This window comes from Benincasa hispida, chromosome 8, assembly GCF_009727055.1.
Source record: "Benincasa hispida cultivar B227 chromosome 8, ASM972705v1, whole genome shotgun sequence".
Classification (NCBI taxonomy): Eukaryota; Viridiplantae; Streptophyta; class Magnoliopsida; order Cucurbitales; family Cucurbitaceae; genus Benincasa; species Benincasa hispida.
Genome location: NC_052356.1, coordinates 32,701,576 through 32,727,235, shown reverse-complemented (window position 1 = coordinate 32,727,235; position 25,660 = coordinate 32,701,576).

Below are 25,660 nucleotides of genomic sequence, written 5' to 3'. Positions count from 1 at the left end.
CATCATTGTGTTGATATGATGTGTTTTATTGCAAAAATTATTAACTTTTATGCATGGAACTGGTTAGTATAACTGGATATGTTGAATTGCAATCCTAGATAGATAACCAAAGCCCCAAATCGATTGACCCAAAACATTCCAATTATTCCCATGTTGTGGAAGGTTTTATTGGATCCCAAACATCGAATGGGTATGCAGATGGCAAGGGAGCTGTGAGATGGGTCGAGGATTTCAGGGGCTGTTTTTAATCTCACCACCTCGATTATTTGTTGTGCCCTTAAGAATAAAAACAAGCCCAAAACTAATTTTGGATCTTTGAAATAGATTAAATGACAAGTGTTAAGGTGAGTGGTCCTCCTTCCTCTACGTTGCTGAGATTAAAACATCACATTCAGAGGTACAAAGTTTCTCCTTTAATCACACATCATTTAATGTGAACAAGAAAAGAAAGCTTGATATTTTCTCTCTAATGGCTACTCTCTGATAAAGGAAGAAGAACCAACATGCAAGAAGGGAAAAGAAGAAGATGAACACCAAGATGTATGTGGTTCGATCCACCAGAAGGGGACTAATTTCTTGAAGAACAGTTTAAAGACGAGTACAACTCTCTATTTTCCTTACACACTTTCATATATGATTAAATCTCCTTTTATACTAGGTAGATTTAGTTACAAGTTAGAGTGTTTGTTACATATTTTACCATTGTATTCATATTTTACCATTGTTACAAATAGGTTCTTTGTGAATATGGGATGTAAATGACTTCAAAAGTAAAAAAAAAAAAAAAAAGGTTTCATTAATCTATAACTTTGTTGCAGTTAAATAACTGGCATGAAAATAACATACAATCTTATATACCTTATCCTTTTGTTGCTTGTTCTCTTTCAGGTAATCAATTCCCTCTTTAGACTAACATTTATTTATCTTGCAAACTTGCAGACCTTTTTTATTGTTATGTTTTTGTTTAGTTAAGTAGTGGTTTTCCTTCTCTTTTTTGCATATTTGAAGTGTTGGGAATAGCCTAAATTTGCAGTTCATAAATGTTGTTAACATATTTTATATTTCAATAAAAATGTTGTTGAGTTTTTATTCAATAAATTATTATTGATATTATATCCTTCTATGAAAATCCAATAAATGAATCTATGGCTATAACATGAATACTTTAACTTTATGTGGTGACATAAAAATTTATCCATGTTTTAGTATGTAGCCTAAATGAATATACAGATGAGATTGGGTACCTCATCCTATTGACACTATTGGATGCGACCCATTTTGTATATTGATATGAATGATGTGATCTAAAACTCATTCATGTAGGATATGTGAGTGGGGGCATACTATGCAATGAGTTTGCATAAGACCGGACCTCGAAATAGTCACTTTTCTTTATAACAACCGTTTACAGTTAAAACTGACTATCTCAAACTGAAAGACCTAAGGTAACTCGCTAACTATGAACTCCTATTTATTTGGATTATCCTTTGATTTGCATAGGTGAGAGTAGTCCAACAACACTGTTCAATAAGCCTCTCATTTTCGGAATAAGACTAGATAGATAGCTGGGGACATAGCCTTGCAATATGAAATTCACTCATACCCGATTTAGGGTTAGCAAATGGGTAGTTCTCTTAAGCGCTAATGTCTTGTCTTGAATAACCGGGCCCCACCCTCTCTTTGATTTATAAGTTGGACTATAAACCAATTGTTCAATGGAGGATCAGTGGGAACTTGAGGAGCAAGATGTATTTACAGGGGTAAAACGGTCATCTTTGACCCAGCCGTAAATACGAACGACCTATGAAGGATTGACTTACCGATTATAGTTAAAATGGATAGAAATATATCTATAGTGAGGAGAGTGTGACTATCAAGCTATAGTGGAATGTCTTGGTAGTTAACGAATAGTAATTAATTTCGTTTAAAGAGTTTAAACTAATTAATTACAAGTCGTTAGAGGTCATGATTTGTAGGTATATAAGGTTCATCTACTAGCTTGTAATTTGGATTAGTAAATTGAGTAATCTTGATAAGATTTGAAACTAGGGTTTAGAATTTGAAATGTTCAAAATCATTTAGGGTTTCTATTTATTGTATTCAATACAATTAAAAGTTTAATTTTATCGAAATTAAACGAAATTGGAGAAACGATTAATGTTTAAATATAATTTAAATATTAATTAAATAATTTCATTTTGATGGAATTGGTTTTATTAATTTAATATTAGATATTAAATTATTTTTAATTAAAAGGTTTAATTAGTTAGTTTTATTTACAAATTAGTTAATTGTATTAATTTTATAAAACTAATTAAATACGTTTAATTTACAAAATTGATTTTAGATATCATTTTTTTTGGAAAATATTTTTGAAAATTGATTTTCAAAGTTGAGATTTCCAAAATGTTGGAAATCTCTATTAAGTCTTCAACTACCTTATTCATTTCTCCATTTTCTCAATCAAGTAGGAGCTGCCCTTCATGCAAACCATGTATTTGCGGTGAAAGCTCTATAAATTTAAGTGCTGAAATGAATTATGATTCATGCTTATTAAGAACTTCAATAGAAACTCTGCAGAATCACCGATCTCTCTTCATATCTTATATACTTTCAGCTCAATTTAGTATTTCCATTACACAATCCTTGCAAGAGAATAGTAGAGAAGATTTTGGTGGTTGTCTACTTGAAGGTTGAAGCTCTTTCACGTGGATTTCAGCTGGATTTGGAGAGGATACTTCAAAGATATTGTGTTCAATAAACTATCTTCTGTAAAGGTTACTTTGAAGCATGTTTAAACTTAAATTAAGTATGATTAGAGTGCTTATTGATTTCGTTTTTCCTTCGCTGCATGTTAATATACTCTAACATGAAGTAGATTTGCCAACCTTTTTTTTTAGACAATAACACCCAATTATGTCTTTTTTTCCTGTTAGAATCTTTATAGAGTCAAAACGATGCTTTAGCCCTTTTTCAATTGTTTTGAGAGTCAAAGTGTTAGAAACTCTTAGGAACTTTTTACGTGGTCTTGATAGTCTAAAAGATACATACATTCCCTTTGTATGTATAAAATAAAAGATATGTGAATTTGTTGAGTTTGTGACATTTCTACTTGGTTGTTGGCAACTTCAAACCATGCATTTGCTTTTGATTATATGTGCTTTTGTATTTGTTACTATGTGCAACCATTTTTAGAGTGAATGGATATAATTCTTTGGATATTGTTTGTTATTTTTCTCCCTTAAAATGCTTGAATGTGCCTTGCAATGTCTTATTTCAACTTCGTGTTTCAGTCTCCATGTTTAGATAATGAAAAGTAAAATCTTAGCTTTGTGACTCTGTTGTAATTTACATTCTCTCTTTTGGTTTCATTTTTCCATTTTTTCTTACTAAAAGGTTTCTCACCTTTAAAATGAAATTGGTACTTTAATTTAAAATGAAATTAGTAGTTTAATTTGGTCTTAAGTCAAAGTTGAGTGTGACCATGTGTGATAATCTTTGTTTATCATCTTCTAATGTGATTTTTGTTGAAAGAGTCATTGAATATTTGGGTTGTAGGCAGTGAGAGATTTCTTGTTGGGATAGTGGAGGAGAGGAATATTTGAAGGGCAAGAAAAAGAGTAAATGTTAGTTTATAAGTGGTTATGGTACCTTGTGAAACCCGGATCTCAATTTCCCTACTTAAGCAGGTAATTAAGGGAATTAACTATGTGTAAGCTAAATTCTATGTAAAGAGAGAGGAAAATTTCTAAGTGTTAAATAGATTTTTCTTGAGTAGTTTGGAGATAAGCCTTAACTAGTAGAATTTTGGCTAAGTGTGAGGTCAAAAGAAGCCATGCGTTGGGTGTTAGGAAGCATTAACGCATGAGACGAGCCTGAGTAATAGAGGCTTAAAAGAGATTAAGCATTTAAGCCAAAGGCAACCATGCGTTTGTGAGGTAGGACGCATGTTGGTCGAAGCATTGGCAAGAGGCATTGCCAAGAGTTGCTCATGCGTTGAGGCTGCGTGAGCGAGAGTGGAGAGAGCGAGAGAAGCTTGGGCACAAGGCACTGGACAGATGATTGTATAGCTTTGGGTGGCCCTAAATGATATGAAGTGATACGCTACACGATGAAGCTAACGATGGGCGATGTCACTACACAATCAGTGCAAGCGCTAGACGATAAGCGTGGAGACTAAACGATAGCGCTATACGATAGTGTTAAGCATTGAGCGGGCGCTAGATGATAAGTTGAGTGCTAGACGATGCGCGGATGCTAAGCGATAGACTACACGATGGCACTATACGATGAGCATGAGCACTACACAATAGGTAGAATGCTAAGCGATGGGCATTGCGCAATAGACGCAAGCGTTGGGCGATGATGCTATGCGATGAGCGGATGCGTTAGATGATAAGGCGTTAGCACTGCACGATGGAGCTAAACGATAGGCACAACAGCTATACAATAGGCTATGCACGAGATCATTGAGAGCGAGATATTACTAAACGATTGAGCTACACGATGGGGCGTTAGTGCTATGTGATGGACACAAGCACTAGATGCTTATAGGGAGAGACAGTGAGAGGGTTGAATGTTAAGTGACAGTGAGAGATCCATTAGATGATGGAGCTAAGCGATGATGTACAGAAGCTACACAATGGACTAAACGATGAAGCGGTGCAGAGGCTTGTGTTACGAAAGGCTGATGAGTTCATCCAGATAAATGGCTATACCGAAAGGTGGCATAGTAAGAGTTGGACAAATAAAGTTTCATGCAAAGGAAATCTTATGCATGAGGAAGACAACTTAAGCAGGTGAGTGGCATAAGAGTAGGTGTAAACCCCGAACTTAGGTTCCTTAGATAAGCATGTTTAGCCAAAGGGATATTATTACATATTTATTAAGTAGAAATTCATGTTTTTTTTTAGGGATTATGAAGGGAAGGAAAATATATTTAATGAAGAAACTCAATCATTAGTCTGGCTGGAGGCACTAAGTGAGGAGTGATGTGGCAATCTACTCCTTGAATTCAAGAAGGGGCAGAAAGATTAAAAGGAGAAGTGAAACTTCGAAAGCATGGTTTCGGCAATTGACAAGAGAAGATCTAACGAATTCAGTGCCATTTGAAAGCTGGGAGAATCTAGTTTTCAAAGTTGTCTTGCTGAAAAAAAATTGCAAAAGGAGAAGAACAAAAGTGAAGAATTTGCAGAAAAGGCAGAACCACAGATTAATCAGGGCCCGAGGTGAAGTTTGGAAGTTCCAAGCCAAACTATAAGAAATTCTGGGCTGAAATTTTAAGGTAAGGAAGTTAACTCAAATCTAAACAAGTTTGTAGAAGGAAGTTTCTTGAAAAGAGCTCTGAATTTTGAGTTATGAATTTTTTGAAGTTATGAATTTTTTGAAGTTATGAATTTTTTGAAGTTATAATAGGGGATTAGTGCATAAGCAGACAGCTACTTGTGAATAGCAAGTAAGCAGTTCATCGTGGAGAATTATAGCGAGATTTGGGCATAAGGAACTCACTTATAAAGGAAATCTCGCTAATTTTGTAAGGAGGATCTCGCTCTAAGAGGAAATCTCGCTAGGAATTGAGGTGAGTATCGCTAAGAATTTCACAGGAAAAACTTGATCTCGCTATAGAGGATCTCGCTGGTATCGCTCTAGACGATCTCGGTAGCATCGCTCAGGGGGATCTCACTAGCATCGCTCAGGGGGATCTCGCTAATAAAGCTGTTTGTATTGATGGAAGTTCCTTTAATAAATGAATTATTTGAGGTATTTTATTAGGAATTCTAAGTAGTTTAATCGGGAATTATATCTTTTCAGGCCAAGAAGAGCTAGGGGAAGCGTATAAACCAATAAGAGCGTGACGAACTGTGAATGACTATGTAAACTTAAGATTTCTAATACTCATGCACATATGATCAAGTAAAGCACACTGACATTAATGATGTATTTATACTTCCTCAAGCAACAAATGGTTGGAGAATAACTTAATGCATGTTTCCCAGCTTGTATGTGTGTAGCACAGGCCAAGGTATGCTATGTAACCATTACAAAAGCTATGTTCTGATTTTGATATATACTTCCTAGAGGAAGGTTATGAGAGAATGGGTTCTTGTGTAAATGAGTGACAATGGAACAGCTCTTGTGTAAATACTAGGCAATGGAACTTAAGTTGATGTTACAAAATACACATTTGATACCGAAGGACGTTGAGAAGGTATCTAACCAATTAGGTACCGAAGGACATTTGAGAACGTACCTGGCCAATTTGATACCGATGGACATTTGAGAAGGTATCTGGCCAATTTGATATTGAAGGACATATGAGAAGGTATCATAGTAGCTCGATACTGAAGGACAAATTCGAGAAATTATCTGAGCGAAAGTACCTAAAATATGATGGTACTTAGTGTGGCCACGTGCACATAGGCAGTTTTGGATGAGAGACCGAAGTATGGGTCTCTTGGTCGGTATAAACATTTGGGAGCTAGAGCGTTTAGGCTCGTTCTCAACTAGGAATAACAATATTTAATGATGTCTGAGAATGGTTTACAGCTACATGTAGAGACATTTGCTTGAGTTTACTCATTGGTATATTTACATGTTTATAGTGATGCTATGCTTGTTACTTTACGTTTCTATAGTCACTCACTGAGCTTTTAGCTCACAGAATTTTTGTGTTTTCCCTTTTTAGGTAGCAGTCAGTTTCCTCAAGGTTGATCCTGCTGTTGCTTGCCACCGAAAGACTCGGCTTATCAAAAGAATTAGGTCGATGATTTGTTTATGTACACATGTTTTGTGAGAGACTAAGGCTTCTGTAGGAATGTTTGGGCTACCTGTGAATATTTTTTTGTTATCCTATAAAAGTAATGTCTTGGCTATATGCATGTATTTATGTAACCTTTGTAGAACCTTAAGAGAGGTTAGCTGTTTGCGTATATTACTAGTCAGATGAATAAGTTAGTATTTAAATTAGAAGGCTTGGGTGGTGAGTACTAGCAGTAGGGCTAGTAACTACCACGGTCATATTCTCTTCCAGAATAAAAAGGTAATCTGGGAAGGGTTTGTGACAATAGGTAAATGGCAAAGAAGTATGTGATGGAAAAACATGGTGCAAACACTTCAAGAGTAGGAGGTGTCTTGTGTTGAGACTTAGTAAAGATGAGAAGGATCATTTCTTTTAGCCTATAAATACCACCACAAGACATCTCTTCAATTTATAAGCCAAATCCTCCTCAAAGAGCATAAGGAAGAGTGTTAGAAAGTTGATTTGAAGGAGACCATGCATTGATCATGAAGGGAATGCGTCGGTCATGAAGTTCCAAGAGAAGGAGATGCTTTCGGATAGTGAAGTCTAGAAGTAGCATCAACTTGGGTCGAGAAGTTCTCCCAGAATATTTGCATGGTTGTTCACCAGCTAAGTTAAGCAACTGAGAAAAAAGAATTATCTTTGTATATTTGGAAATGGTCTAAAACCTATTTTGGTCCTGTTCTTTAGGCTTTCGTCCACATTAGTCATTGATGGTACATTAGGTACCACTATTGCTTGGTTGCCTAATAAAGTCACAATATGCAAACAATTTTTTTCCTAACTTGGTTGAAGTATTTTATTTGAATAATACTATTAATATGGTTTATTAGTTAATGTATTATATGAGATAAAAATGATGATGTTTTTGTTTTTATTTGGTGAATGAAATGGCAGCACATGCAACAGCTACACATAATGGGAAATATAATTGTATTGGATGTTTTCCAAAATAGGAAAACTAGAATATACTTTTGATGGTGGTAACTTTTAATCATATGAATGTTCTTTTTGGATTGTGTGTACTCCATTTTTATGGGATTGCATGAATTTGGAGTTCACTCATATATGTATTTCGAGAACAAAAATGTTGGTTCAATTATTATATGATAGAATTTTGAAGATTCTATGTACATTTAAGTGAAAAATAACTTTTGATCATATATGGGAAAAAAGCTACAAATGTGAACAAAAAAAAATAATAGTTAAGATATAAAAGTATAAAGTATAACACTTTTGGCAATGCTATAAAATATAAAAATTATGCAATTGAGAGTGGAATTTTATATCACTTTCCGTAACGTTGAAAAACGCTATAAGTTTTTTGACTTTCAATAACATGGACTATGATAGCGTGGAGAAAAATGTTATAAAAGGATTACAATAGTGTTTTTTTACATGCAAGAAATCCTATAAAAATGTTTCAATAGTTATTTTCTCATGCTATTAAAAAAAAGATAATATGGTTATCTTAACATTTCTTTTCGTGCTATTAAAAATGCTAAGTTTTGACTTTTTTTTTTTTTTTTCATGTTATTAAAAATGCTATGAAAGAGAAACATAGCGGCTTTGGCTTACGCTATAAAATGTTTCCATAACATGATAATTCTGTAATAAAGAATGGAATTTTTATAGCACATGTAATTGCAGGCAACAAATGCTATTAAAAGTCTTAGACTTTCCATAGCATCGCCTATGACAACATCTCCAAAAACATTATTAAAAGTCTAGGATAGCGTTTTTGGCTTGCTATTATGTGTGATATTTTTTGTAGTGTGCTACATTTTTTTAAATTTATTTTTGGCCTCATTATTATTTGTACAACTAGCCCTAACAAAAAATAAAAGTTAATTTTGAGGAAAATGAAGGAATTTGTCCCACATTAGAAGATTTTGCATTGTCAAAGAGGTATATAATAAAGGAATGTAAAAGGGACTTCCAAATTGTGGTTGAGTTGAAGGTAGAAAATTTCCTAACATGTGTTGCCGCTATCATACATCCAATCAAACGAGCTTGGTTTACCGTGCTTGGTGTAAAAAGAAATAACATTTTTATTGTATTCATCTTTTTTACTGCGCATTTAACTTTTTTACTACCTTACCTTTCTCTTTATTTTAATTTAAGGATTTACTATTATATTACCGTTATTAGAATCAATTTAACTTTTTTTTTTCATTGGTGGGAGATTGTTTGGAAGGACTTTGGGCCAATGCTCATAACAAAAAAAAATAAAAGTTAATTTTGAGAGAAAGGAAGAAGTTTATCCAACATTGGAAGACTTCGTAATGTCAAAGAAGTATATATATAAATACATGGAAGGGAGCTTCTGAATTTTGGTTATGGTTGTCGCTAGGGTTTTGCGATGTGGAGTGGCCGACCTAGTTTCTAAGAGGGCAAAAATGGAGTCACCACCAATCTTGATTTAGAGGACGTATGCTAAAATGGTTTGCAAACAATTTAGTCGCTAGGCATTTTTTTCATTGGTTGGAGTATGCTAAAATGGTTTGCAAACAAAAATAAATGGTTCAGGAGTCTTTGGGAAGGTATTAACATCCCACAATACTCCTTCAAAGAATGAACTTTATTTTGGCCATCCAAAGTAAATTCATCACCTCAAGAATGTTAGATAATCAACCTCTTCAAACACTAATTTTCATCTTAGAAAAGTTTTTTGTAAAAAAATACATTCATGAAAGAACTTTTACCAAAACCCTTGTTTATTTTTCTTATTTTAAAGAAAATATTATTTATGGAATAAATTTTTATTTAATTTATATATTTTAAAGCAAAAGTATGAAAAGAATTTTACTATTTTTTTATTGTGAGAAAAATAAATCTTGTGAAATAAGTTTTATGTTTAAGTTATTTTATTGGATTGATTTTAGAGAAATTAAAAATTTACTTTTAAAGAAAAATGCCTCTTATAAAAATATATTTTTTAAATGCATATTTTTCAATAAACAAATTTTCGTTATTAAAGAAATCAAAGAATATGTGAAAGGATAAGAAACTTTATACGAAGAAAATACTATTTACAAGAAAACATATTGAAATCAAATCTTAGTCTCTTCAGAATTTGGATTTATACCTCAAGAATCTCAAGTAACGACCTTCCGAAAGTTTAAGTTAAATTGTCGGAGAAAACTTTTTTAAAATGCTAGAACAAGGTGTTTATCAACACAAAAGGAAATGCATGGACAATTATCAATGAAAAAAAAAAACAAAAACTTCACAAAAACAACATTTAAGAACATTATTTAACAAAATTTCATGGCACAAATGTTTCAAATAAATATAATGATGATAGATACAATTGTCATAAAATAATCATGCTTGTACAAAATTGAATTTTTTATAATAACATAATGAGTGAATGGAAAAGAAATATATCAATATACATATATAAGACAATGTCATGATTTTTCCTCTTTTTCACAAACAAGGCAAACTCAACTTTTTTTTTTAAATAATAATAATAAAATTGATATGAAACTTGAATATCATGAGAAAAAAAAGTGAATTTAAAAAGAATGAAAATGAAAAAAAAATGGAAAAAATTAATGAACTTTAGAGAATATGGAAAACAAAATTTATAGAAAACCCGAACCCTTTTAAATTAGAAAAAATTAAAAAAATTAAATTAAAAGGAATAAATAATAAAATTGATGGAAGATTGTGTGATTGATTTGAAAAATTATGATGTGATTGATTTGTAAGATTTTATTAATTCAATTAAAACAATTTTGATTTAAATTTTCCATAAAGAAAGATTTGAATATTCAAAAGTTTATCCTTCATCTAAAATAAATAAATTTTTATTTTAATTAATAAAAAGGAAAAAAAATATTTCAATATTAATTACTCAAAATTTTATTATTTTATCTAAAAAACTAGAAAGTTCTAAATTATGACAATGTCACAAAAATTAACAAAAATAAGAATGATGAAATAATATTCCAGAAAAATTTAGGGGTGTACAGTGGTGAAAAAAGGAACTTTTCCACACGTACATGTCGTCGTTGTTGTTCGGTCAGATGGGTTTGGGTAACCATACACATGCATACTACCTTTCTCTTTATTTTTACTAAATGGTTGACTATTTATTACTGGTTTCAAAATTGATTTAGCAAAACACTTTTTTTCATCTGTGGGAGATTGTTGGGAATGACTTTGGGTCAATGCCAATAACAAAATATAAAACTTAATTTTGAGCAAAAGAAATTTGTTTGTCCTAAGTTGGAAGAGGCATGGAAGGAAGCTTCCAAATAGTGGTTCTAATGAAATGATGAACTTTCTCCAGACACACATAACGTTTTTCTAATTCTTGGGTGGATCATTGCCAACAATAAAAAATAAAAGTTGATTTTGAGGGAAATGAAGGATTGTCCTACATTGGAAGATTTTACAATATCAAAGGGGTATATATATAAAGACATGTAAAGAAGCTTCCAAATTGTGGTTGTGGTGAAAGTAGTTGTCCATATTATCGAACAAGTTCGGGTTACTATGCTTGGACATATAAAAAAATAAATTTTTTATTGCATTTAAATTTTTTACCACATTTCGATTTATTTTTATCAACGGATTTACCATTTATTACCAATCGATTTAGGAAAACATTTCTTTTTCATTCATGGGAGATTTTTTGGAATGACTTTGGACTAATGCCATCACAAAATATAAAGGTTAATATTGGGGGAAAGGAAGGAGCTTGTCCTACATTAGAAGATTTTTCATTGTCAAAGAAATATATATATAAAGGCACGGCTTCCGAATTGTTGTTGTGGTCAAAGTAGGAACTCTCCCCACACATGCGCATTGTCGTCATCATCGTCTAGTCAAATGAGTTTTGATAACCATGCTTGCACGTATTACCTTTCTCTTTATTTTTATTAAAAGGTTTAAGACGTTCATTACCATTTTCAAAATTGATTTAGCAAAATGTTTTTTCCTTTATGGGAGATTGTTGGGAATAACTTTAGGTCAATGCCAATAATAATAAATAAAAGTTAATTTTGAGAGTAAGGAAGGAGTTTGTCCCACATTAAAAAAATTTTGCATTGTAAAAGGGGTATATATATAATTGCATGTAAGGGAGCTTCCAAATTATGGTTGTAGTGCAAGTGGAAACTTTCCCAACATGTGTCGCTACTATCGTCTATGCAATTGGACAAGTTTAGGTAATACTGCAGTTAAATTTTTTATTACATTTCTTTTTATTTTTACTAAGAATTTACTATTTATTGTTTTTTTCAAAATTGATTTAAACATTTTTTTTTAGTTCATGGAAGATTGTTGTGAATGGTTTTGGACCAATGCCATTAACAAAAAAATAAAAATTAATTTAGGCGAAAGAAAGGAGTTTGTCCTACATTGGAAGATTTTGTATTGTAAAAGGGGTATATATATAAAGCCATGGAATGGAGCTTCCAAATTGTGGTTGTAGTGAAAGTAAGAACATTCTCTACATGTGTGCATTGATGTTGTTGTTGCGTGATTGGACGAGTTTGGGTAACCATGCTCTCGCATGTTCTATATTTCTCTTTATTTTTATTAATGGGTTAACTATTTATTACTATTTTCAAAATTTATTTACCAAAACTTTTTCTTTTTTGTGGGAGATTTTTTGAAATAACATTGGGTCAATGCCAATAAAAAAATAATAGAAGTTAATTTTGAGGCAAAACAAGGAGTTTGTTCTACATTGGAAGATTTTGCATTGTCAAAGGGGTATATATATAAAGATATGTAAGGGAGCCTCCAAATTGTGAATTTGGTAAAATTTGAAACTTTTCCAACATGCCACCGTCTCCGTCCATCAAATCGGACAAGTTTAAGTGATCGTGCTCGGACGTAAAAAGAAATAATTTTTTTTTATTGTGATTATCTTTTTTACTGCATCTAACTTTTTTACTACCTTTCTTTTTAGGTTTTTTTTTAAAGGATTTACTATTTATTACCATTTTCAAAATTTATTTAGCAAAAAAAATTTTCATTCGTGGGAGATTATTGAAAATGAGTTTGGGCTAATGCCCATAACAAAAAAGAAAAGTTAGTTTTTGGGGAAAGAAAGAAATTTGTCCCACATTGGAAGATTTTGCATTGTCAAAGGGATATGTATATGTCACTTACACTACCCCAAACATCTGACTGCATTTTCCAACTGAAATGGAATTGTACATCCAAAATACTGCCCTAAGAAGATATGATCCCAAGCGGATACTTGACATGTGTACCCCCTCTTCCGGAGTTTTGAAGAGACATATGCAGAAACCTTAAACCTTTCTTCTTCTTTTTTTTTCAATCTACTATTTTTGAGCAATTTTTTGTTTAGTTACATTATGTTATTTGACGAGTGCACGTTAGAGATTGGTTGACTTTTTGAGATTCCGAGATCATGCTATTTTTGATTTTAAGGCAACGGGTTCCACCATGACACAATAATCTGTATTTGGCTCATTAAATTCTACTTCTCTATTTGGAATGAGAATATCTCTTAATTTAGATCATTCATTGGTAATCTCAAAATAGATAATCAAAATATAATATCTCTCAAAATTTCTCCCCAAAAAACTATTCAATGAAGAATAAAGCACGATAACAACCCAATTAAATTAAGAAACAAATAAATGCATGGCTTAAATGGTCCCTAAATGCAATTGCCCTTTTTTTTCGTAAATTTTTGTACCATTACCAGCTTTTGACGTCTTGATCTCTGAAAAAACAATGCCAATACATCTACTACTGGAATGGACTTGAACCAATTTTCTTATGTACAAAATAAACATAAGAATCTCCAGTTGGTTGAGTAGTGAATATAGTCTTCTTGCCAAAAACTAATGGTTAATCAAACTCTTCGAATTGAAGTCATCAATAGTGAAAATAGGGGGATTTGCACTTGGTGGAGGACGAAGTAGATCTTGAGCTACTTCCGAACTGAGTCTTAACTCCAAAGTATCTTCACTATGGATGTGCAAACTCTTGTTTTTAGACCCAATGTTCCGAGCCCTTTTTCTTCTCCATTGTTAACATTGGTTGTGATGAGATTCAAATCTCGAGCGGAAGCATGTGAACGCCTTGCATCCCGCAAATCGATTTTTACATAAATAAAATTAGTGTACTAAAATAGAATATGTGTAGAATAAAGATGTGAAATAACATGCTTTAGAGAAAGGAAAGAACAATTATTACCTTTATAGATTCTGAAGCTCCTAGAACAATCCTCTCGATATTCCAACGAACGACTCCTCCAACGATCTTGAGCACGAATGTCTCCTCGAACAATCTTGAACACGACCACGATAATAACATTGTTCTTCTCAAGGATTTCAATAGAAGGGTAGGTGGTATCCAATGATTGGAAAAGGGTGAAGAGGAAAAACCTTTGGGAGAGTAGAGAGGATTTCTTTTTGTGGCTTAGGGAAAAATTTGCACAATCAATACTTTTTTCAAAAGGGTCATAAAGAAGAATTTATATAGAGAATGGTCAACCCCCTTCTCCAAGTTTTTTTTTTTTTTTTTTTTAAATTTTCTCTTGTATATAATTAATTAAATATCACATCTATAATCAATTACATATTAATCATATTAATATACAATTTCCTCAAATGATTTGAACAATTCAAATCGTTCCTCATTAATATATTTTAGTGAGCTAACTTGGTGGACTTGTAGATCAGAAGCTCCAATGATATGAGATTAATTGTCTAAACTCATTAACGAAGTTAATCAATATTCGTTAATTGTGGGTACACTCCATTAAAAACCCACAGCTGCACTCTTCTCACTATAGATATATTTTTATGTTAATGGATATAGACCAATGACAAGTTAGTCCTTCATGAGTGTTTGTAACTCCAACTGGGTCAAATTAACGTTTTACCCTTGGGTTACCTCTGACTCCTTAAGTACCAGTGCTCTTCTAATGAACAACTTGTTTATGGTCCAACCAATAAATAGAAACCCCCTCTCGGGACAATGAGACGGTAGGTCTCTTTATTCAAGTCCCAGAGACACCACTTAAGGGAACACTTATCTACTTACCCTAAAGACGAGAAGGAGTGAATTCCATCTTGTATTATTATGTTCTCAGCTCCCCGCTCGCTCTTGTCCTGAAAATGGTAAGCTTGTTGAGTCAGGAATTGGACACTTTCACCCATACAAATCAAAGGACAATCCCTTGTGAACAGGAGTTTATAATATAGTTAGGATTAAGACTAAGTTGCTAGCTCATCCTAGTAAAATAGAAACCTAACTAGTCATTGCATAGGATACCCCCACTAGCATGTCACCTACATGAATGTGTCAGATCATTACATTTGTATCAAATACAAAGTGGGTCATATCCATAGTGTTATCAGCATAAGTTACTCAGCCTTATCCCTATACTATAGACCCTTTATGTTTTATCTTGAACATTGATCCCTGTATGCCTCCATGTACAGTTCAAAACTCATAAGGTAACCTTGTGATAGAGTTAACATTCAACATACGGAAGTTCTTAGGGTCCTAAGAACTGTAATTACATCAATTTTAGTAGATTAGTATGCATGTTCATGATAATAACAGAAATAGAGTTTCAAGAATACAAACTTTGATGATTTCACTTAATTATTCCAAATCTCCATGAATTTCTTCTTCAATCTTCGAAGTAGACTACCACAAAATTCCTCTCTACTAATCTCAGGCCTTAGATTGAGTGGTGGAACTCAAATTGAGAGAGAATTTTGAGTTGAAGTTGGAGAGTTTATAGATGAAAAAATTGACAGAATGTTATCTCTAAAAAATTCGATGTTGCATGAACTCTTTTTCTGAAATTTGATCTCATATATATTGAATTTATTCATGCAATTAGATTTAATGAGAAATTAACATTCAATTTCCCATTAAATCGCTTGCTCAGGTGTTGAGTAAATGGATTAAATGGGATGATCCCACTGTCTACTTTCCAAATTTCATAATTTTTTAATTTTAACTAAATTAAAATAAGTTAATTGGAAATTTAATCCATTTCTATTGTATTTTTAATTTAATTTGATCAAATCACATTAAATCGAGAGAAAATTGATTTTTTTTTTCTGAAAAAAATGAAAAAAAAAATCAATTTCAATAATTAAACAATTTAATTAAGTAATTAATTTAATATCAAATATTAAATTTAAATGCCTAATTTAAACATGAATCATTATTCATGTAATTAATATTTAAATATTTTCAGCTCTCCAAAACCGTTTAATCTGTTAAATAAAAGTTTAATTATATCACATATAATAATCCAAACTCGAAATTGAATTTGAACATTTCAAATTCTATAAACACGTTATTCTAAGGTTTAATCCTTTTACGAGCTAGTGGAGGGACCTAATGGACCTACAGATCATGAGTTCCAACGATCTTAGATTAATTGGTTAAACCCTTTAAATCAAATTAATCAATATTCATCAACTACCGAGACACACCACTATAGCTTTGTAGTTGCAGTCTACTCACTGTAGATATATTTCTCTTGATTTAACCATAATCAGTAAGTCGATCCTTCATAGGTTGTTCATATTTACAGCTAGGTCAAAATTACTGTTTTATCCCAATAATACATTTTGCTTCTTAAGTCTCCATTGACCTTATAATGAACAATTGGTTTATGGTCTTACTAATAAACCGGGTCCCTCTCATCCATAGAGAGGGCGGGGCCCCTTTGTTTATGACCAGAAATCAATACTTAAGCGAACAACCTATCTGCTAACCCCAAAACAGGTAGAAGCGAATTCCGTCTTGCAGGTCTATGCCCTAACTATCTATCCAGTTTTACCCCTAAAATGGGAGGCTTATTGAGTGGCGATATTGAACCACTCTCACCTATGCAGATTAAAGGATAATCTCAAATAAAAAGAAGTTCATAGTTAGCTCAAAATTGAAATCGAGTTACCTTAGGTCATCGAATCGAAATAGTCAGTTTTAACAGTAAATGGTTGTTAACAGTAAACATCTTTTGCATAGGATTCCCCCACTCTTTTGCATAGATCGAGTTACCTTAGGATCACTTTGTTTGTATCAATATACAAAGTGGACCGCATCCATAGTATCCCCAAAATAAGGTACCCAACCCTATCCATTTAGTTATAAACCGTTTTGGCTATATACTCAAACTCGATCCTCTTTTATGTCTCTACATAAAGTTTAAGTATTCATGTTATAACAAACATTTACATGTTATAACTTGATCGTCCAACATCCATTACGATTGAAAACAAACATTTACAGTAAAACATACAGATTATACAACTTAACATAAATTACAACATGCATTTGAACAATAAAAAGGGTTTAAAGATTATACCTTTGAAGAACTTTTCTTCACGTAAATCCCTTGAGCTGTCACGAACACTTCGAACAATCACGAACTCCTCGAATAGCAACAAGAACTTGAATAAAAGGATGAAGGACACTACCACTTGGTTTCCTTAGTATTCTCAGGGTGAGAAACCAGGAGTGGTGGGCTCTGGCTATTTTGAGGAGGGAGTTTTTCAATTTAGAGGAGGAAGACGATTGAGGAAGGAACTCTCTATCGCATAAGAAATGCTTTTGTCGTGTAGAATGTCACAAGTCGAATATCTCTTAGCAAGGAAAAATAAAATCTTATTTTATTTATTCCATTTTGCCATAGAGAATTGCTTAACCACCCACTAAGGTGGTTATAGAGAAAAAGGTTTTAATTATCCAAATAATTAATAATATAAATAAATATGATAACCAACTTATCATATTTTATTTATAACCTATAGTTTTAACATTGCATCATATACAATATAAACTATAGTTATTTTTCTCTATTTTATGGCATTTAATATGAATCATATTTGTATTAAATGAACATCTATAAATCTTATTCATAGAAAATATATTTGAATCATATTCAAATATTTATTCCTCCAATTAAATAATAATGTATCAAATACATGACATCAATTATATCATATATAATTGAATCAATTTAATTATATCTCTCTTATTAATTTGAACAAGTCAAATTAACCCAAAAACTGACTCTCAACTAAATCTTTTTGAGCTACCAAGGGGATCTTATGGACATGTAGCTTGAAGCGCCAATGGTACATAAATAATTAATTAAACTTTTTAATTACATTATCAACCATCCTAAATTGTTGGGCACTCCACTAAAGATTGACATCTTCACTCTTCACACTACAGATATATTTTTGTGTCCATTGGATTAAACCAATAAACAGTACGATGACCCTTCACAAATTGCTCGTAATTACAGTTGGGCCAATTACCGTTTTGCCCCTATAGTTACATCTAACTCCTTAAGTACCACTGATTCCTCTAATGAACAATAGATCATAGTCCTACTATGACTAAACCCCTTTTTGGCCAAGAGAGGGTATGGTGCCACATGGTTCAAAACCCGGAGTCAGCCTTTAAGGGAGCAATTTATCTACTTACCCCTGCTTCGGGGAAGGAGTGAATTCTATCTTGCTGTCAGCTGATTCCCAGCTCCCCATCGACCGAATCCCCAAAATGTAGGTTGTTGAGTCAGCGATCTGGCCACTTTCACCCATACAAATCAATTACCGCCCTCATAGACATGAGTTCACAACACACGCAGGAAAGGTCATATTACCTATGGTCATCCTAGTGAAATGAAAGTCTCTATTATGAACAGCGTTATATAATGATACTAAGATTCATGGTTCGGTCTTATACAAACTTCTTTGTATAGATATCCCCACTCTCATGTCTAATACACGAATGATCAAGATCAGATCATTTGTAGCATTTATAACATTTGTAACATTTTAAACGTCTGGTCTACTCGTAGTGTCACCAGGATAAGGTACCTAGCCTTATCCATATACTACAGACCATTTAGGTTATCACTTAAACATGATCCACCTGTATGTCTCCACATACGTGTTTAAGTTACAACAATAACCTTGGATGTTAGTTTATTGGTTTGTGGTTAATGAAATTAAAATATCACATATTTCATAGGCACGTTGAATAAAATATCAAATATTATTAATCACATACAAGTTTGTTCATACAATGTTTACAAACTATAGGACCACATGTATTCACATGTATTCTCCCACTTTCCCTAGATTTATGAAGCTTATAATCCTAGTTCGACTAGGTGACCCTCGAATACTTTAGTCGTGAGGGCCTTTGTAAATGGACCAGCTAAATTGTCTTTTGAGGCTATCTACGTGACGATCACGTCTCCTCAGTGTACTATCTCCTAGATGAGATCGTACTTATGTTCGATGTGCTTTTCTCCTTTATGGCTTCTTCGTTCTTTTGAGTAGGCAACTGTTCCACTGTTATCACAATAGAGGGTGATTGACAGATGCATATTTGGAACTACTTTCAAATCGGTCAATAACTTTCTAAGCTATATTCCTTCTTTGGCTGCTTCACATGTAGCTATATATTTTGCTTTCATAGTGGAGTTAGTAATACAACTCTGATTTATACTCCTCCAAACTATAGCTCTTCCATTCAGAGTGAATACTGATCTCGAAGTTGATTTCCTAGAATCCACGTTGGTCTGAAAATTAGAAGCAGTTTATCCAGTAAGAATCAAATCCTTAGAGCCATACATAAGCATATAGTCCCTCGTTCTTCAAAGATACTTGAGAGAAGGTGGAGGTTGGAGGCTAGAATATTGTGTAATAAAATTCTCTTTCCCTAAATGGGCTATAAGGATATATTTATATGGAGAACATTTAATCTATTCTCTAAGTATTTCCCTTTGTACTCTTAGTGCTAATTAATTAAATAATCCTTATTTAATTAATTGGCACATTAACTAAATGACCATATATTAAATATTATTTAATATATGTACATTTAATTAATTATCATAAATATCATATATTTATACTAACCTTCAATCTCCAGAATTTCTTAGTAAATTAATTAACCATTAATTAATTAATTAACTAAATCATATTTAATTGGAGTTAATTAATATATAAATATCACGTATTTGTATGTATACATCTCTTTATGAATCTAATTCATATATAACTAATATTTGAAACTTATTCAAATATATCTCTCTTACATAATTTGGATTATAGATCATATCTATAATTAACCATTATATATTAATCTCATAAATATAAAATTCTCTTATTTGATTTGAATGATTTAAATCATTCCTCATTACTATTCTTTAGTAAGGGGAACTTATGAACCTATAGATTAGAAGCTCCAATGATGTGAGATTATTTGATTAAACTCCTTTAATTTAATTAATCAATATTCATTAACTACTGATCACTCCACTAAAGACTAATAGTTGCACTCTTGACACTGTACATATATTTATGTGTCCATGGATATAACCAATCAATAGAGTGATGACCCTTCACAAATGCTCATAACTACAGTTGGGTTAAAATATCATTTTACCCCTGTAGTTACATCTAACTTCTTAAGTACCACTGATTCCTCTAGTGAACAAATAGTTTATAGTCCAACTATAAACTAACACCTCTGAGGACAGTGAGAGGTCGAGCTTCATTGTTCAAGACCCGAAACCAGCTATTAAGGGAGCAATTTATCTACTTTCCCAATGAATAGGAAGGAGTGAATTCCATCTTGTGTAGCTATGTTCCCAACTCCCTAATCAAAAAATCCCTAAAATGGTAGGCTTGTTAAGTCGGCTATCATGGCTACTCTCACCCATTAAAATCAAAGGATTGCCATCATAAATAGAAGTTCACAACTCACTCAGGATTAAGGTCAAGTCTCCTATGGTCATCCTAGTGAAATATTAGTATCTTCAAGTATCTGTGTTTAAAGAGAAACTAATTATTTCGGAGTCCAGTCTATGTATAAACTCCTATATATATATACAAGATACCTTCACTCACATGTCTCTACATGAACAATATGGTTGATATTGTTTGTAACATTTATATCTTATATAACAATTACAAAGTGGGCGGTATCCACAGTGTTATCAGGATAAGGCACCCAACCTTCAACCATTTAGTGCAGACCTTTTAGGTTATTACTTGAACATGAACTGCCTGTATGTCAATCACATACTATTCAAATGACAACATATAACCTTGGATCTTAGTTATTTAATAAAAATAATGCAGTTTAAATGTCAAATAAAATATCTCTTTTTTTATTAGATATATAATTTGTGTTAACAAAAATTACAAACCACGAAATACACTAGATTTAGGACATCAATCCCGACAACATGCTCTTTAAAATACTTTTAAAAATTAAAAGCCAACCACTCATATTTAGCTCACTTTCAACCCTTTAAAGCCTCCAATACCCTTTCTCTCTCAAATGACCTTCCTTAAGCCAAGGCGCAATCCTTCACTACATAGCATGGTTGGCCGCCTGCCCTCCTTGGGTGGATGGGTGCTACACTTAGGTCGTGAAATAAGGTATGGGCACTGAATCTCAAGCACGGATAGCTAGGTGTGTGGCAACTTTCGTGCAGGCATGTGTGCTGAGGTTGGGCATCAAGCGGTCGTGTGGCAGAAACACCCCCCTCCCCCCCGCTTTATGTGTGGGCACGGGCACAACAAGGCGTGCAACCTTTTGCACGTATGCACTGGACTTAGCCCACTAATAACAGCCTCTCATCGCAAACCTTCTTCTTCTTCAACCGACAACTTCTTTTCTAACTCTTTTCCCTTTCCAACACTTATAACATTAATTCTAGCCCTAACTAAATAAAACTTCCTTCATGAAAGTTGTCGAGAAATGACTTAGGAAGCTTACTTCCAAATTTGAGCACTTTTTGAGATAAAATCGGTGTCGTTAATTCAATTTAACCCAAGATAAATGAAATTTATAATGCTCAAACAACAACTAAAACTAACACGTAGTAATAGTGGAGTAAGAGGTCGATCCACAAGGAACCTCTATTAATTGGAAAGATTTTGATTATTGAATTCCAAAATGTAACAAATGGGGGGTTTGTTTTTTTTAAAGAAATTGAGTACAATCAAAGTAAAAGCAAGTAACAAAAACTTTTCTTTTGTTTTTTTTTTTAGTAAATAATTGATAGAGAGATATTTTTGGGAAACCTTTATGAACTAGGTTAATTTTATCATTGATCTTGAACAATACATGAAAATTCAACATCCCATAATTCAGAAGGGTAAAAACCCTAAAGACATGATTAGCTAATTAACATGTACCATACAAATTAGCCCTAATTTAAGTAAAAAAAACACTTCAATTCTCAGCAAATTCATGTTCTTTTCTTAGATTGTTTTAGAAACTAGGGTTTTCATGATTACGACATTCAAGAAACACCTTAGAGTAAATTTCAAGTACGATTGTTTGAATGCTCCAAATTAAGAAGTTCAAGAATTAATTTTGGAAAGAAAGTCCTAATTAAAACAAAAAATCATAATTTTTACAACCTATCTTACTACTAAGGGATATTTAGTGAACTGAAATATACTATAAAATAATAAAAGAATATATCAGTGTTTCTAAAAAAACAGTATATATAATTATAAATATCTTTTTTCATAAATGCTATTGAAAATTACCCAAAAATTTAAGATCAAAGGTTTGCGACTAGCCGTAGTTGTCAACGATCTTTGACACTTAGCTGAATTGTCGCCATGAGGCTTTTCTCTCGTACCATGCATGTTTCAACTTCATTTCCTGTAAATAGAAGACTAGCAGATATGATCATTGGTCTGCTCCCTCCAGCATGAGTGAACCTTTTCGGAATTGGTTAGGAATAAGCACCATGAGACCAGCCTAAACCCAGTCGGGTTCTATTTCTCATGTCCCCTTCCCAACAATTGTACCTTATCTTAGGAGTTAGTCAAGCCTCTTGCAATTCCTCTTCTTAATAGACCTTTAGGAGAGTATTTTTTTGTGTAGGAGAAGATCCGGTATTTTCAGAATCCTTATGTAAGGATCGAGTTGCAGTCTTCTTCCCAAAATAAGTGTAACTGCTACAACTATTGCTCTATGTAGGAAAGTACAAGAGTGGAGTAGGATCTTAGAGTGTCTAGGGTTGGGCCAAGAGGGTTTCTGAATGCCTTCTTTTTTCTTCTCATTGGAGTTATTACACAAAGACTAGCATAAGGATGAGACTAGCTTGTAGCGTTCACCTGGACGCGACGCGAGATGATGATGGGTCAACATTCAATTACGGCAACATTCGCAACTACCAAAGTGCACTAAACCTAGTAGAGATATTTGATGGTTAAATTAACAAAACTTTTTGGGTAATTGTCAATACACTACAAGAATTTGGGTTAATCCCGATGCTGGGGGCCGTCGGCAGAAGCTAAGAACACCGTCGAGACAACCTTTTCCGACAATTTGGAAGCCCTGTCGTAGGGGAAAAGAATTATCTCGACGTATAAGGATAAGGCTTTTCCCCCGACCCTAAAGAAAGCCGTCAAGAAAAAGGCACAACCTCCGATGGTATACCGTTCGGATTGGACTATTAGCCTGACAGTCTTTGAACCGTGAGGATGAGGTAATTTATTTCAACAATGAGGGTGCCATCGGGCATTTTACTTTCACCCGATGGTGACATGAACCCTTGGGATATATCTATCACCCGACGGTCAACCGTCGGGCTATGTCCTTTACCCCGACAATCTCTAGCCACCGTTGGGATATCTTTAAATCTCGATGGTGTCTAGTCACCATCGGGAGTTCTTTGCCTGACCCCTCTACCGTCAGGAGACCAGCAGGATTTCTTTAAATAAATAAACAGATTTAAATACCTATTTAAATTTGTTAATTTATTTTCTTTTTTTAGATCTATTTTTTTTCCAAATATCATACCCGTTTGAATCTTACATATATCAATCAAACTAAAATAAGATTGTCAAAATAAAGTAAATGTCCGCAATAGATTAATAATATATAGAAAATGCATTTGAATCTACAACCTTAATCTAAGAATTTCTATAAAATCCACAATTTCTTAATCGAAAAAAAATTACATGATAACAAAGTACATATTAGGAGGTGCACAATTCCTAAATCCAAAATAACATTAACAAAAATCTAAAACCTAAATATGCTTGCCGAGAGATGTATCTTTAACAAAAATCTCTAGATACCTACAAAATACAAATTTAAATAAATTTAATGCTCAGTATACTATATACCAATCTCAACTAAACAAACCAACTTACCTCAATCATAAACAAACCACAAACCCAAGAAACCAACTAAGAACATTAATGAATTGAACTCAATCATAAACAAACCAACTTATCTAAATCATAAACAAACCAAGAAACCAACTAAGAACATTAATGAATTGAACTCAATCATAAACAAACCAACTTCCCTAAATCATAAACAGACCAAGAAACCAACTTACCTCAATCATAAACAGACCAAGAAACCAACTTACCTCAATCATAAACAAACCTAAAAATCAACTTACTTAAATCATAAAGAAACCAACTTACCTCAATCATAAACCCAACAAACCAACAAACCAACTCAATCATAAACCCAACAAACCAACTCAATCATAATTTAAACTTAAACATACTTGTACTTAAATATAGATATGTAATCAACTGAAATAAAATAACTAACTTAAACAAACTAACTTACACATCAACTGGAAACCCCCCCCCCCCCCGTCCCCCCCCCCCCCCCCAAAATATATATATATTCTCAATCGTTAATAAACAAACTAACTTACACAATCAAACAAACAAACATACACAATCAACTGAAACACCCCCCTCCCCCACCCCCCAAAAAATTTATTCTCAATCGTAATACACAAACTAACTTACACAATCAACTGAAACAAACTAAACTTACAACTCAACTGAAACACCCACCTCCCCTCACCCCCCAAAATCTATCTCAATCGTAATAAACAAATAACTTACACACTCAACTGAAACACCCCCACCCTCACCCCCCAAAATTATTCTCAATCGTAATATACAAACCAATTGAAAACACATATCTATACGTTTTATGTTGTGTGAAAACCCGGATCTTCTATTTTCCTTAACTTAAAGCAAGTGATAAAAAGGAATTAACCTAAAGTGAAAGTTAAAAATCCTAAGTTAGGGGAGGAAATTTTTCTAAGTGTTAAGTTAAGATTTTCCTTGAATAATTTAAGTTGAGCTTTAATTGGTAAAATTGCAATGAAATTTGTATAATAAATAAGTATGTTGATGAGAAAGTTAGTGTGGAATGGTGAAGAAAGAATGGGGATTTGAAAAGAAAAATATGGAATTGAGTTGGGAAAGTTGGGGAAAAATAATAAGTAGGTTGAGCTAGTGTGGAATAAATATAGAAATTAAGTACGTGGAATTAATGTGGAATAATAATAAGTGGGAGAGAGCGACACTGCCGAGAGTGGAGTGAGCGACACTGCCAAGAGCGGAAAGAGCGAGAGCACCTATGCATTAGCCTTGCTTTGTCCGATTCGAACGTCACGCCCACGCCTCGCCTATGCATTGAACGACCAAGCAAGTTTCTGGGCAATGTATTTGGACACGTTGGGGTGGATTATGCATGTAAAAACCCTAATTTGAATACAAAAAAAACTTGAAGACGTAAGAGCAAACGTCAATTAAAATCTAGGTGTCCGATTAAGAGAAATTCTTAAACCCTAAGAAATGGTGTTGGATGCGTTTGGGAAGAACACATTGAACTAAGGTGAAGTCAGCTTACGTTGATAAAGGGAGGATTAAACATTTGGCCATGCAGCCAAGTAGGTGCTGTCAATCCCACGAGCAATTTGAACGCCTATAAATAGGAAGTTGGGATTTCATTTTCAAATCACACAAAAATCATAAAGAAAGTAGAGGGCAGTGAGGGTTCAGAGGAATGTGTCAA